The sequence below is a fragment of the Priapulus caudatus genome, unplaced genomic scaffold, assembly GCF_000485595.1.
Source record: "Priapulus caudatus unplaced genomic scaffold, Priapulus_caudatus-5.0.1 Scaffold287, whole genome shotgun sequence".
In the NCBI taxonomy this organism is placed as follows: domain Eukaryota; kingdom Metazoa; phylum Priapulida; class Priapulimorpha; order Priapulimorphida; family Priapulidae; genus Priapulus; species Priapulus caudatus.
In genome coordinates, this window is record NW_014577348.1 from 114412 (window position 1) to 129363 (window position 14952).

Here is a 14952-nt window from a genome sequence, read left to right on the forward strand (position 1 = left end):
ATCACGTGGCAGCTGTCCCTAATGGCTTGCATGACGGAGATTTCGCATGTAGATTGTAATAAAGCCATGCTTACGATGATTCGCGTGAAATAATGTCATGACAACTTAATGGGCGTGCGTGCGCGGCGTGGTGCGCGTGCTTTTGGTGCGTGCGTAGATGAACATGCGCAACCAACCTTCATTAAGAGACAGCTTTATAACCTATACTTACACCGACTGCGCGGATGTTTACATACTTTTGTGCGTTAATAAAACACATTAGAGTGTCATGAGGCAAATAATTAATTAACGGCATTGATTTAATGCTAAACATGGATATGAGTAGAAGCCATACAGACGTCTCATGAAGAAACGTTAATCGCAGTAATTGTCACCGAGGCCCTTAAGTATTGTAATTGTAAGGAAAAACGTTAGACGCCTTCATTCTACACTATGTCGATGTATCTATAAATAAATAATATTATACTACATGCTATAACCGAAATCGCTAAACTACCTCACGTGTCAGCACTGATCACACGTATCCGCTATTTGGCTCGCTCCCCACTCCACTTGATCGCTGGTGAACAGGCTAATGTCACGAATCTTTTAAACAGTATATATATATATATATATATACACACACAAAATACACATATTATATATATATATATATATATATATATATATGTGTGTGTGTGTGCGTGTGTGTGTGTATGTGCGTGTGTGTGTGTGTGTGTGTGTGCGTGCGTGTGCGTGTGCGTGTGCGTGTGCGTTGTGCGTGTGCGTGTGCGTGTGCGTGTGCGTGTGCGTGTGCGTGTGCGTGTGCGTGTGCGTCTGCGTGTGCGTGTGCGGTGCCGCCGCCGTGCGTGCGGCGTGCGTGCGTGCGTGCGTGCCGTGCGTGTGTGTGTGTGTGCGTGCGTGCGTGCGGTGCGTGGCGTGCGTGTGTGCGTGCGTGCGTGCGTGCGTGCGTGCGTGCGTGCGTGCGTGCGTGCGTGTGTGTGTGTGTTGTGTGTGTGTGTGTGTGTGCTGTGTGTGTGGTAATGTGGTATATGTGGTACGTGGGTGCGTGCGTGTGTATGCAGTGGCTAATTCCGAAATGGAATAAAATCTTACAAATATTCAAAAGAAGTGGAATCAGTGCTGAGAGCGCTATTGTTTTATGATATCAGTTAGTAAATTACTAGATATGAATGTCACACATAAGATGCAAGAATTTTCATAATAATCACACTATTGAACTTGTCATGTTTCTTTTATTTATTTACTGTTCGTCATAATAAATGTTTTCTCGCTCGTGTGTTTGGGAGACACAAGAATTTGAAAACCGAACAAACCAATGTTCCCAGATTTGACTTAACATAATTTCCCGAAGTTGCAGAAATAGCCATATCTCCTAAATACATAAGCAGCAAAATGTACAACGCTAGCTTGTTATGTAGACGTCACAGCCGCGGGCACGAAGAAGACCACGTACCCGGTCATGGACACTGACACAGAAACGAACACGGGCAGAGACACGGATCCGGTCACGGACACTAATACCAAAAGGGACACGGACACGAACACGGACAGAGACACAGACCCGGTCACGGACACTGATACCAAAACAGACAGGGACAGAGACACGGATCCGGTCACGGACGCTGGCACAAAAACGGACAAAGACAGAGACACGGATCCGGTCATGGACACTGCCACAAAAGCGGACACGGACCCGGTCATTGATACAAAAACGGACATGGACAGAGACACGGATCCGGTCACGGACACTGACACAAAAACGGACAGGGACAGAGACACGGATCCGGTCATAGACAGTGCCACAAAGGCGGACACGGACAGGGACACGGACCCGGTCATGAACACTGATACAAATACGGACACGGACAGACACACGGATCCAGTAACGGACACTGACGCGCACTCTGTACCTGTACCATGTACCTACTTTCTGAGACGTGTAGTTGGTTACTGCACCAACAACCTGTCCACTGCTCTCTTCTTCCTGTAGCAAGCCACTGTGTTGAAGAGGCACTTTATACTATAAGCTGGCTTCCCTCTCTTTAGCAAGCTGTTAGAATATCCCGGTAGCTCCAGATCCATGTCTTGTGGTCGATTCAACATGTAATATGCTCGTAGCATATTCAGATCATTCTCCTGTCGAGATTAGAAATGAATAAGATGTTTGTATTTGCGTGTGTGCGCGCGAGTCTACGCGTATACGTGCATATAATTACTAGTTGCATTTAAAACCCCCTACTTTAAATATTATACATTATAATTCTGTCGGCTTTATCGTTACCTCTTAGCCGAGGCCACCTGCCTCGAGCCACAGTGCAGACTATCCGTCTAAATCACATTAACACCCGATATGGTTTACGTTAGCATTCACAGAATTATAAATTAAAGCTAATGAAATCACTGGTAAAATTGAGTGTCACTTGATTACTACGCAACGTCATCTCGGTTAACACTAAGCGATTACTATACGTTCTTGGAGTTAAATGCTTACAAATGCTCGTAATGGTGAAAGGTTAAAGGAAATTGCATTGTCGTGTCCGCATACCCGTAAATACTACTTTCCTGAATTGGATTAAAATTTTGGGATGCTAAGTAATCGGTCCTGAATTTAAAACGCCATTATATTAATCATATGCGAAAGGTGTCTGTTCACGTTATACCGTTATATCTTCTGGCCACGTTACTTCAGCATATCTGATATCTTATATTATAGCTTATATATACGCGCACATCTGTGCGTCACAAGCGCGAGTGCGTGTATGCGCGCGGCGCTAGTGTGTGCGCACATGCGTTTGTGCGTGCGTTTGTGCGTGCGTAGGTGTGTGAGGGGGTGCGTAGGTGTGTGAGGGGGTGCGCGCGTGTTTCTATGCGTGCATGTTTCCGCGTACGGGAGTGTGTTTAAATGCTGACGAGTACCCGTGTGTGTCTGTGGGTCTGTGTCTGCCGTTCGATAATAACCAATATATTTAATATATTATGTATTTTGTGTAGCTATGTATTCCTTTTGTAGAAAGCAAAATATCAATTCAATCAATCTTAAAACTATTCATCTATGCAATACGCGCCGCAAGACACGTCTCGAATGTAGATTACTTGCATTGCTGTTAATTGTATCGCAATTTGTATTCTATGCAAATTAACCTGGATCCGTAAAGCAAATAGAGAATCCGCGTGGACGCGTGGCCAGTAATAATCATATTATTTTCTGGCCAAATTGTTAGGTTTTAGAAATTCATTTTAGGTAAAAATACAATATTTTAAATTGTTATACCAGAAGTTTCTAATAAACCATTTAGATTATATTCTCGTCTTGGTTTTTTTCTTCCTGATATTACTTATAGCTGTGGACACACTACGCGATTTTTCATGCGATCGAGCCAGCCGGCTCAGTCGGGCGACTCTGTAGACACACTACGTATACGCGACTGAGTCGGGCGACTCTGTGGATTTTCAGCACCCTGATTGACTGATGAATTGTACAATCGGCCGACTCGATCGCAGACCCGGGCACACTACGCGATTGTAGCCGGGCGACTCAAATAATTATCAAACATGTTTGAATCGGGCGACTCGGCCGGCCGATTCGAAAATCGATGCTACTCACTGGACACACTACGCGATTTTTTATGCGATCGAGCCGGCCGGCTCGGTCGGCCGGCTCGATCGCATGAAAAATCGCCTAGTGTGTCCACCCCTTATGACAACATTATTAATGCGTGGTTGCTCGGACAACGTATGCTGACCTCGAAAATTAATGTTGCCCGAGACCGGACATTAAATGGGTCTGTTCACAAAAGTCCATGTTGCCCCAATAAGTATGTAATAATGGTATATCATTTAAAACACTATAATAAAGTAAAACTCTATGTTGGCAGAGAAACCAAGCAATAACTGTTTTGTTTTAATTATATAAAATTAGAAGTAAATAATTTTTAAGTATAGGAGAGTATGACATGCCGAAAGGAAACGACGAGAATTTCATCTATTAGACCTAGTCTGCATGTGACTCATTATGTTTTACTATACTAGTGAACTCGCGTAACTACAAATGAAACACATTAACCTACAGATCACCTTAAACATTCAATAGTACTTGTCTCTAATCGTTTTGCCATATATGATCACAATCCAGAGAAAGGGGAATCTAAGACTACCGTGGCCGAGGTATGGACTAACTATATGACCACGCCGACTAATCGACAACCCGACAGTTACATCTGACGTATCATCTATGGCAAACATTATTATGAGGTTCGGCAATAAAATTGGCAATTTTCCAGATGTTTTAGGTGCAGATCATTGTTGTAGTATCGTATCACAGCCAAACTGCTAACAGTGATTATGATTTGGTAGCCATATTTCCAGTCATTTATTTTCATATTTATCCGCCTCCGCAGCCTCATCACCTGTCTATATAGTACTACCACATCTCCCTCACAATGGTAAGAAAATTAGCAATATCACAAATATCACAAAAATTACAAATAAGCATATGACATATAAGCAATTAACATACAAGCAATTACGAAATACGAATCATATACCCAATACACTGTTCTTCTTTCTTCTTTTAACATAAACAGAATGTATATATGCATAGCCGCATGGGTGCTTGCACTTCGTGGGTCATAACGCGAGTTATATAACTTCAATTACATGTATTCATATATATGTATGCCTATATGTAATAAGTATGCAACCTTTACTACACCAACGTCTATTTAAGTCTACGTCAACATATATTTTTAACAACAACGGGCTGGTTTTTGACTGACACGTCCAGAACGTGTTCGATATACTTCTGTTTCATTACCCGCCGTGTGATCTAGCACCTTGTCTTGTTCCCTTTGATCTGTACTCTCTGTTTTATTTGGTTCTACCAGGAAAGGCATCTGCGAGATGTCTCTCAAATGCACTCTATTTCTCCTAAGTTGGGTGCCATTTGGTGTGGTGACAACATAAAACCGGGCCTAGGGTTCGTTACACACTTTAGTTATCTGTGCTGGAATCCATATGTGGGATTCTTTGTCTAGAAATTGAACGTTTAGTCCTATGAAGAGTGGTCGGAGTTCTTGCTTGTTTTCAGCCGCTTCATAATTCCTCCTCATTCGTTCCCTACGCTGCTCCAGGAGTTCCTGGTTCCGTTGTATCTTGTACGTTGTGTTGGAATCTAGGTTAGCTGGGAGTCGTGTTCGGACCTGCCGACCAAACAACATTTTGGCTGGGGAAGAAAGATGGGCGTCTACTGGAGTGCTTCTCAGATTCAGTAGAGCAGCTGCTGAGCTTTCCCTGTTGCCTGTGTCTTTCTTATAATTTCTTTTACTGTTTGGACCATTTTCTCCACCAGACCATTCGATTGGGGGTATCGTGGCGAGGAAGTTGTGTGCGTGATTCCCTATTCTTTGCACATCTGCTGAAACGCTGCACCAACAAACTGTGGGCCATTGTCTGACATCACCTCTGTGGGAGATCCCAGAAGGCTAAATATTTCAGTTATTGCATTAGCCACACCTGCGCTGGTTGTCGAAGCCAATCGGTGTACACATGGAAATTTTGAATGCTAATCCACCATTATAAGGTATTGTACCCTGTCCAACTCAAACAGATCCATGCCAATTTTGGACTATGTCGTAATGGGGATTTCATGAGGAAGAAGTGGTTTCCTTTTCTGCTGAGGCATGTGCTCTTGGCACTGTTTGCATTTCCTGACAAGTTCATCAATGTGACGATTGATGTTTGGCCAGTAAACAGACTGGCGTGCCAGAAATCTCATTTTATCGATGCCTGGATGCCCACTGTGCAGTTGCTGCAGAATGTCCGTCCTCGTGGATTGGGGCACAATCACTTGTCTGCCCTTGAAGATAACCCCATTTGACATGCCTAGTTTATCACGAAACGGTCAGTAAAGGCGTAATTCGTTTGGCAGCTCCTGAATGGTTGCGGGCCAATCAGTGTGGGTGAACTCTTTCACTTGCTGCAGGACAGGATCTTGGGTGGTCTCTTTCTGTAGAGCTTGTTGCTTGAGGATCCAAAAATAGAGCAAATCAATGCCAAACGTGTCCTCAAGTCAACTTCATCCAGTAGTACTCCTTCTACATGGACATCAAGTAGAACATCTTCTGTTCGCAGTGGATTAGGCAATCTGCTGAGCGTATCAGGAATGATCATCTCTGTTCCTGGGCGGTGTTCAATGGTAAAGTTGTACCTTTGAATCTTCCCGAGACGCCTTTGTAGTCGGGGCGGAGCACTTGTGAGTGGCTTGGCGCATATTGTCACAAGGGGTTTGGGGTTAGTCAACACCTTGAAGTCTCTTCCAAAAAGGTAAGTAAGGAATCTAGTAATCCCAAGTCGAGACCCAGCGTCTTCCTCTCAATATTGGAGTATTGAGCTTGGCAAGGCGAGAGACTTTTTGAGGTATATGCCACAGGCTTTTCCTGTTGTGATAGGCATGCTCCTAACCCTTTCGATGAGGCGTCTACCTTAAGGGTGACAGGTATCTTAGGAGTATAGTACTTCAGCGAGCTGTCCTGCTGAACTGCTTTCCTTAGTTGGCAGTATGCTTCCTGGTGGTCTTCTTGCCACAGGAACGAAACATCTTTCTTTAATAGATTTCGCAAGATAGCGACCTGATCTGCATAATTAGGGATGTAGGGAGACAAAAAGTTCATCATGCCCAGAAACCTCTGGAGATCTTCCTTGTCCTGTGGGGTAGGCATTGCGTGGATGTCTTTGACCTTGCAGAGATCTGGACTGATTCCAGCTTCCGAGTAGATCGTTCCGAAGAAATTGATCGATTTTGCTTTCACCACGCATTTGCTGCTGTTGACCAGTAGTCCCTCCTTTGCTGCTCTCTCAAACAGTTTCACAAGGTTGCGGTCATGCTCTGCTTCTGTACTACCCATCACGACAACATCATCTGCAATGCACACACAACCCGAGACTTGCCCTATTATCTTAACCATTCTTTGTTGGAAGACATCCTGGCTTGTAGAAAGCTCAAAAGGTAGACGCAGAAAACAGTATCTGCCGAATGGAGTACGAAATGTGGTCAATTCTTGCGAGTCCTCGATCACTAAGCTAAGATGCACGGACCAATAGCCTGACTTTGGCGTCTAGCTTGGTGAAATACTTCCCGTTTGTGAACTCTGGGTTAACTTCTTCCAGTGTCTGGATCTTGAGGGAGCATCGCTTGAGATTCTCATTCAAACGCTTTGGATCTAGGCATACCCAAATGGATCCATCTTTCTTGATCGCTGTGGTGATGAAACTGCATCAGTCAGTGTGATGTGTGACCTTACGGATCACTCCTTGGTCCTCCATCTTATTGAGCTCTGCTCTCAGCTTGTCCTTAAGGTGTATGCTGCACTTCCGGGGAGCGTCGATGTGTGGCATGGCATCTTTCTTCAACAGAAGATTGGCCGGTTCCTTGAAATCACCTATCCGGTCGAACTGTTGTGGCCACCGTTCCACGAGATCCTTAACCGTTTGAATGCTTTGGGCCTGGTCAGGTATGTATTCTAGCGGCTTGTCATCCTTCGTCACTGTAGGGATGGGGGACGACACTCAGAGCCTTGCTGCCTGGTAGGCATAGGATTGCAGGTCCAGCTACCTCAACCACAAAGAACTTCTGTTTGGACCATGCGGAGTCTTTGTATAGGCACATAAGATCAATGGAACCTATGCAAGGAATGTTGGATCCATTGTACGCAGTAAGCTGTACTTGTCGTGGTCTCACAATAGAGTGCGATTGTTTCTTGCGTTACATTTCATGTATGATACGGAAGGGGAATGTGTTGTCACCTGCCCCAGTATCTACTTTTACTTGCAGGCAATATGTTCCAACTTTGGATGGACAGGTGATGCTCAGAACTGTGAAGGCTTCCGTACTCTCGCCTGCCTTGGTGTCCATGCTCGAAATCAATATGGAGCTGAAAATTTGAGAGAAGCCCTTCTCCCCGTGGTCCGCAAGTAATTGACCCTCGTCTACAGGCATGGTGTCCACTTTCTCTTGTTTCGGTCTACGCCTCCTATCCGACTTCGATCTGCAGCATTTGGCCTAATGCCCCCTTTTTCCACAGTGCTTGCAGGTATCATGATATGCAGGGCACTATCTGGGAGGATGGTGCAGTCCGCAGTAACCGCATTGCTTGCAATCACTTGTTCTTGGTCTCCCTTTCTTGTTTGGCCCCAGTGGGTTCCTACGGATTGCGTCGATATTCGACACTGGTAAGAGGTCTGTCAGACACTGTTTTGCAGCAGCAATAGCTTCATACTGCCGGCCTAAGATAACCACGTCTGTAAGGGCATAGCCTGCCGGTTTCTGCAATAACTCCCGCTGCATGCCATCATAATGTGTAGATGCAATCCCGAGTTCTACTATGCGTTCATTGAGCTTCTCTTCAGAGAAATCACACTGGCGGCTTTTGTCCCTGCAACGCGTTACAAACTCATCGATTGTCTCTTCAGGGTGCTGCCTGTACCTTATGAGCTCAAGGCGATAGATGCGGAAATTGATATTGACTCACAACTGCTTGTCAAAGTACTCCCAATTTTTTTCCGGATCGTCTTGGTCTGTTTCACTAAGACCTGATGCATTGAAGCGTCTCAGAGGCTGTCCCTAGAGCAATCTTCATCTTCGTTTTTTTCTTTACCCCATTCGTAATGTCTAGGTCTTTAAACACAGCCCCATACGCTGTCTAAAGAGAGAGAATCCACTTGCCAGGTCTGGCATCTGCCAACTCATTTCCGGTAGGCGCGCCATGTTACGACTATTCTTGATTCTCAACTCAAGTAAACAAATGGTCTTCCTAGAGACTGATGAAAATATCCAATGGTCTCAACCCTAAAACCAAACGATCGTCTCAGTAATGCTACCTCACCGCAGCCTGACTCAAGGATACGCGATTGCCACTATATGCTCTGTGTGAGATACAACACTGTAAATCTGCACCTATTACCTGCAGGTACATTACAATTCCATTCAGAATCGCAAACACCAGTAAATATGCATCCTATCTATACAAGTATGTAGATACACACATCGCTTGACGTGTATACCGGGTGTCAATAATACACGAATGGACCTACAGCATATTAGCATACAACATACACTTCGCTTGACGTGATGCGGCCATGATGCTGAGGCGCGCCGAGGATTGACACTTTGAGTCTTCCAATCACGGCCTACGCCGCACCAGTTTTATATTTTTAAATATGGGTACTCATTGGACCACCAAATCGCCGATCTCAGGAACTAGGGCATTCTGCTAGGCTAGAACGGTTTCTTACGATAGAGTTTGGCACAAATACGGAAATAACACGCTGTTTAGCGCACTGCGCTACGTCCTTCTGTTGCATTTTCGCATTTCCGTAATCAGAATAAGCCCCGCCTTCTTCGTTGATGGGCATGAATGGGGCATCAACAACGTGACCCGTTACTGCGTGTAGGTGTTTGGCGAGACTGTTTGCTTTTCGTAAATAATGAAAGGCCCGGCCGATGCATTTCGCACCGAAGTGGAAAATTTAGGCATTTTTACCCGCTTTCGGAAGTCAACGAGTGCGTCGTTCATTGAACATTAAAGTTTTTCTTAAAATTAAATAATTCCGAAAATCCCTGACCGCGCTACTCGATTGTTTTAGCCAATGAACGTAGCTGTGTGTGTGACGTCTTGCCCGCGCGCTTTATGCTTGGCTTAGCGGGCCTCGAAATGGATATCGGAGCCACGCACCTCGCAACACGCGTGTTTGTTGACATATAGCTTTGTGACATCAGGATGGGCGGTGTCGGGAGTTCTGCGATGATAACCTCGTAATTTCTCAGCATTTCTTAAGGTGCATGAAACATTTTACCAATTTAGTGGTGTCAGTTAGTCACGGATATGTCACAGTAAGTACTGACCGTATATGTTTTACATACGTTCAGCTATTTTGCACACAGGCGGTCGATCATTGTGAAAATGTTTGTGAAGATTTTCTTTTTATTGAGACGTTCCAAGTGCCTATGCTTTCATCAGTCTTGTACGTCAATGCACGTGCGTCAAGAGCCATAAACTCAACACAATTTTATCTCTGTTATTGTTAACGCCTGAATGCGTGATTGATCAGGGAGGGGGTGCATGTAAGAGGGAGACATTTTCTTTGGGGTTCCGAAAAACACAATTCCACTTGACAATTTCATGGGCCATTTCAATTAGACGCTCTGAATAATGGACCCCACACAAGCCCTTTGACTGACTAGTTAAGAAATTCAAAGGTCTGTATATTGCTCTTATTTAGCCGCCGATAGTTCTTATTTATAACAAAGTCTTTATTGTTATCTTTTAAAACTACAGCCCATTCGCTGATCGCTGTGGAGACGTGCGCCGGGCCGCGAATTTTTTTCCTATACGTTATATCTATTGTGCTTGATATACGCATATTAACTTCCGCATCAGACTTTCCGTATATCAAGGAATGATGCAAAAATCCTAACCCTAACCCGAACCCTACCACTAACTATAAACCGAATCGGCTTATATACTATCTATGGTATCCCAAACACTATCTATGGTGTGGTCAAATCAAAGCAGCCAATCAGAGGGGCCCAATGGATATAACGTGTAGAAAAAAAAATTCGCCGCCGATTTTGGGGCTTCGAATTTGGCGCACGTCTCCACTGCGGACAGCGCTTTATACTTGAACATCCTCGCGGTCGCGTGCGCATATTATATCCCGCGGAACTGCGCGTCTCATCCACGCGCAGCGCTCAGGATCTAAAGCAAAGCTGTGCCACGCAATCTTGTATCATGTCTCTCTGGATTCGGTCTATACACGTCGAGTCTATTTATAGACCTGCCTATTCGCGGGTTTAATACAATATTTAGCGTGCTGCTTGCATATAAAAACTCACACACTAACTAAACCGGGACCGCTCGTTTTACTGGATATGGTATTCCGATCCTATAATCTATATATATATTACCAATGCCGTTCTTCTTTAACTCTTAATGTGTCTACATTCTTTGGCTGTGCTGGCTTCGTTTTCTCCTCCGCATTGGCATATAATGACACTTGCTCTTCCAGATATTTCTTAGATGCGTCCTTTTGTCTACGGCGCGGGCAAATACGACGGCCTTTTCTTCTACTACTCGTTGCAGTCTTAGCACTCGCGGCCTTGTGCGCGTCGGCTTATTGCCATGAAGGTGCAGCACTTGCAGTTTAAGGACAACGCGTAGCTAGGTCAGTCGTGGGCTTCGTCACTGACTTGCTGCTCGATCTCTCCGCTCTCTGTGTCTTTTCTGCTTTAGCGGCAGAGATGCGCGTGATCTCCCGCTTTTTTCATTGTCGTTCGCCTGCTGTGAAATGTAGGCTGTAGGAGTAACTCTCAAACTCGTCGAATTCAGTCTCTCGAATGCTGCAAGCTAGCCAGATATTTCATCGTTCATTCTATCACGGGACTGCATGACATCCACGACCAAAGAATGATGGAGACTTTGACTGTACGGTGGATTCGTAAACCACCGCTGCCACAATGTTGTAGTATCGCATCACAGCCAAACTGCTAACAGTGATTATGATTTTATCTTAATCTTAGTCACATCATTTTCTTACCATTGTGAGGGAGATGTGGTAGTATTATATTGATAGGTGATGAGGCTGCGGAGGCGGAGTGATATAAAAATAAAGGACTGGAAATATGGCTACCAAATTATAATCACTGTTAGCAGTTTGGCTGTGATATAATATGCGATACTACAACAATCATAGCCGCCATCGCTGACGGGAAACTGTCTGTACGCGCACGCGGGTTTTGGAAACATTGATTTTTAGCGGGTTATATTGGTTTATATTTCATGGCATGCGCTGCATTGATTAAAATGCGGTATTTCTACATCGAAATAACGAACAATATTAAACAATATACGTACAACTCTTTCTCTCGCACACACACACACACACGAACGCACGCACGCACGCACGCACGCACGCACGCACGCACACACACACACACACATGCACACACGCGCGCGCGTTTTTCCCACATATCTTTAACTTATTCACGCTTATTCAGTATCACTTGAATGTAGATAGATTGTCAGAATGCGGCTATAGAACATTACAAAAGACTCGTCCGGAGTTTTAATTTCGTGCGAATATGCGCGCTAATCAGCAGGAAATAATAACCGCTTTATTGAGACTAAGAATTATTTTAATTACCGGAAAGTTAGCAGTCGCCGATGGCTTATTTAGATCTAACATGACAGTAGCCGTTGCTTTATGCAATCAGTATGACATATATCTTGTATTACGTTAATAAGTGACTTCAGACGGCAGATTTAGATTTATTAATCGAATTCACTGTCATTACCAATACATCATTGAAATATTTTAATTAATGTTAATACATGTATTTTATAATTGTATATAATTGAATATTAATTTCGCGCGTGATAAAGAGTTTCGGAATAAATCTTGTTGATAGTATTGTAAAATTTTTACGATATCTAGCCCCCGATCTCTTTCCTCCTACTTATATCTATTTAAAAAAATGGTAGCAATAACGGTGAGAGTGATGACAGTGGGGTACAAGGAAGTGTGGGATGAGATGAACACCTATACTTTTACCCTATTCAAGCCATTACTTAAAATAATGTCTGACAATTATTATATCGCACAATTAATGATAGCCAATTACGTGACCAACTGCAAAATAAATCTTCGATCTCTCAAGGGTTAGATTTTCGGGTTGCGTTATTCTCCCGCCGCTACAACTGATGTAGCTACTAGGAGTGACATTGACGCTGAGATAAAGTCGTTTCAACAATCTGTTCATATTTGGAGTTCGCCGTCGATCGCTGCTGTTGTTCATGGTTTAAACGCGTTTACGATCATTGCAAACTTTACAAGCTCTTTCTAGCAGCTATTCCCAAAATCGCAAAAAAGAAAGACGGTTAGATTAGAGACCCATCTTTCAAACACCACTCGATCTTATAGTTGGAACCGAAAAGTCTAGATCCTAGTAGGCTTACTTCTAAAGGCAGAATATACAACTATTTCCAAGTTGGTTCTCCCCGCCACGTGGGGCTGTGTGTGTAGACCCACTAAACCTTTGTCGTAGACATCAATTTAACTAGCAATCATTATTATTATTACCATCATTACCACCTTTATCATTATCATTATTGTTACTATTATTATTATTATTATTATTATTATATTGTTATTATTATCATATTATCTTTGGCGTGTCCTTTATATGGCGTCAGGTGATATAGTGCAAGGCTATTTATAAACAACGCAGTGTAAGCGCTATAACAAAGATTGCCGACCGAATTCAAATCTGTGAGTACCTAAAGTATATGTAATTACTCATTAATCTGTGAGTACCTAAAGTATATGTAATTACTCATTAATCTGTGAGTACCTAAAGTATATGTAATTACTCATTAATCTGTGAGGTACCCTAACGTAAAATATGTAAAATACTGCCATTAATCTGTGAGTACCTAAAGTATATGTAATCACTCATTAATCTGTGAGTACCTTAACGTAATAATGTAATTAACTACATTAAATCTTGTGAAAGTACCTAAAGTAATATGTAATTAACTCATTACTGTGGTGAAGTACCTAAAGTATAGTAATTACTCAATTAATTCTGTGAAAAAGTACTCTTACAGTATATGAAATTCACTCAATTAATCTGTGAAGTAACGCTAAGTATATGTAATTACTCATTATGTGTGAGTTACCTAAAGTATATGTAATTACTCATTAATCTGTGAGTACCTAAAGTATATGTAATTACTCATTAATTCGAGTTTTGAAAGTTTAAGGAATGGTGATCACGTGACGCGCTTTACCACAATTTATCAAGGCAACGTCTATCATACACTCGTTAGCCAACTCGTTTAAAGAATTCCCTAATTTAAATATTGTCAGACGTAAATGCGCAACATGGTGGTTGGCGTGTAGGAGTCTACGCTCTCCCAACCTAATCGATGAAATCAAATCATTAAGGTCCCGCAAGGAAATAATCCGGAAAACCCCGAACCGCTGATTCGTACTTTTCAATGGTACAATTATTTTTCACATATTAAAGTTAAACAGTACAAATTTACGACAATCCGACAGAGATATTAGTTACCAAAGGTAATAGAATGCATAAACGGAATATATTACATATTATATAATATATAATATACACATATTACATATACGCGCGTCAACTTCTGACCGGCCGCGATCTTCTGCTATAACACTCACCGTCGCTTCATCTGAGATGACTGGTGTCGCAGATACGCAAGCAGCGAGCACAACCAGCAGGAAGCTGGCAATGAGTAGTTGTACAACCGAGCACATTTTCGTCCGTAGAATCGAGCGTCTGAAATGTGAAACTACCTGTGTACTGTGTGCTGTGCGTAAAGACGGTCGGCAGACAAGTGCTTGCTGGCGCCTACGTGCTACTGTTGCACTTGATATACCTTCTCGACGCCGACTCGTTATGGCGTTAGAGCCAATCAGCGAGCGGCTGCCATTGTCACTGCGCGGTAACAGTGTGCGTGCATGTAGGAGGATAAACGGCTTAGGTTGTCACCGCTACATCCTGTTGCGTTGCCCTGCACTGTATTGGCGACCACTATCAATTAGAACTATTTTTTTCTCCTCCGCATTTTCTTTCCCTATGTCCCTGTTTCTTTGTACCTCGGCTGCTCCCTTCTCCTTCCTCTCAATTCTCACCCCTTTTCTCTCCTATCCCTCTCCCTTCTCGTTCTTCTCCCTGTTCATTTCCACCCCTCTCTCTCCCTCTCTCACTCCCTCCCTCTCCATCTCCCTCTCCCTCTTTCTCTCGCTCTCCCTCTCCCTCTCCCATTCCCTCTTACTCTCCCTCTCCCTCTCCCACTGCCTCTCCTTCTGCCTCTCCCTCTTCCTCTCCCTCTCCCTCTCCCCCTCCCTCTCCCTCTCCCTCTC

At 43.6% G+C, this 14952-nt stretch overlaps 1 long non-coding RNA gene across 1 annotated transcript in view; it reads right to left on the minus strand.

Moving 5' to 3' along the window:
* LOC106808574 overlaps nucleotides 1-14424 on the minus strand; it is a 19524-nt gene extending 5100 nt beyond the window's left edge. The window contains exons 1-2 of the long non-coding RNA XR_001393790.1: nucleotides 14248-14424; nucleotides 1931-2139 (exon numbers count right to left, since the gene is read on the minus strand). This is a non-coding gene — a long non-coding RNA (uncharacterized LOC106808574). The remainder of the gene's footprint in view (nucleotides 1-1930; nucleotides 2140-14247) is intronic.
* Nucleotides 14425-14952: the final 528 nt, after the last annotated feature.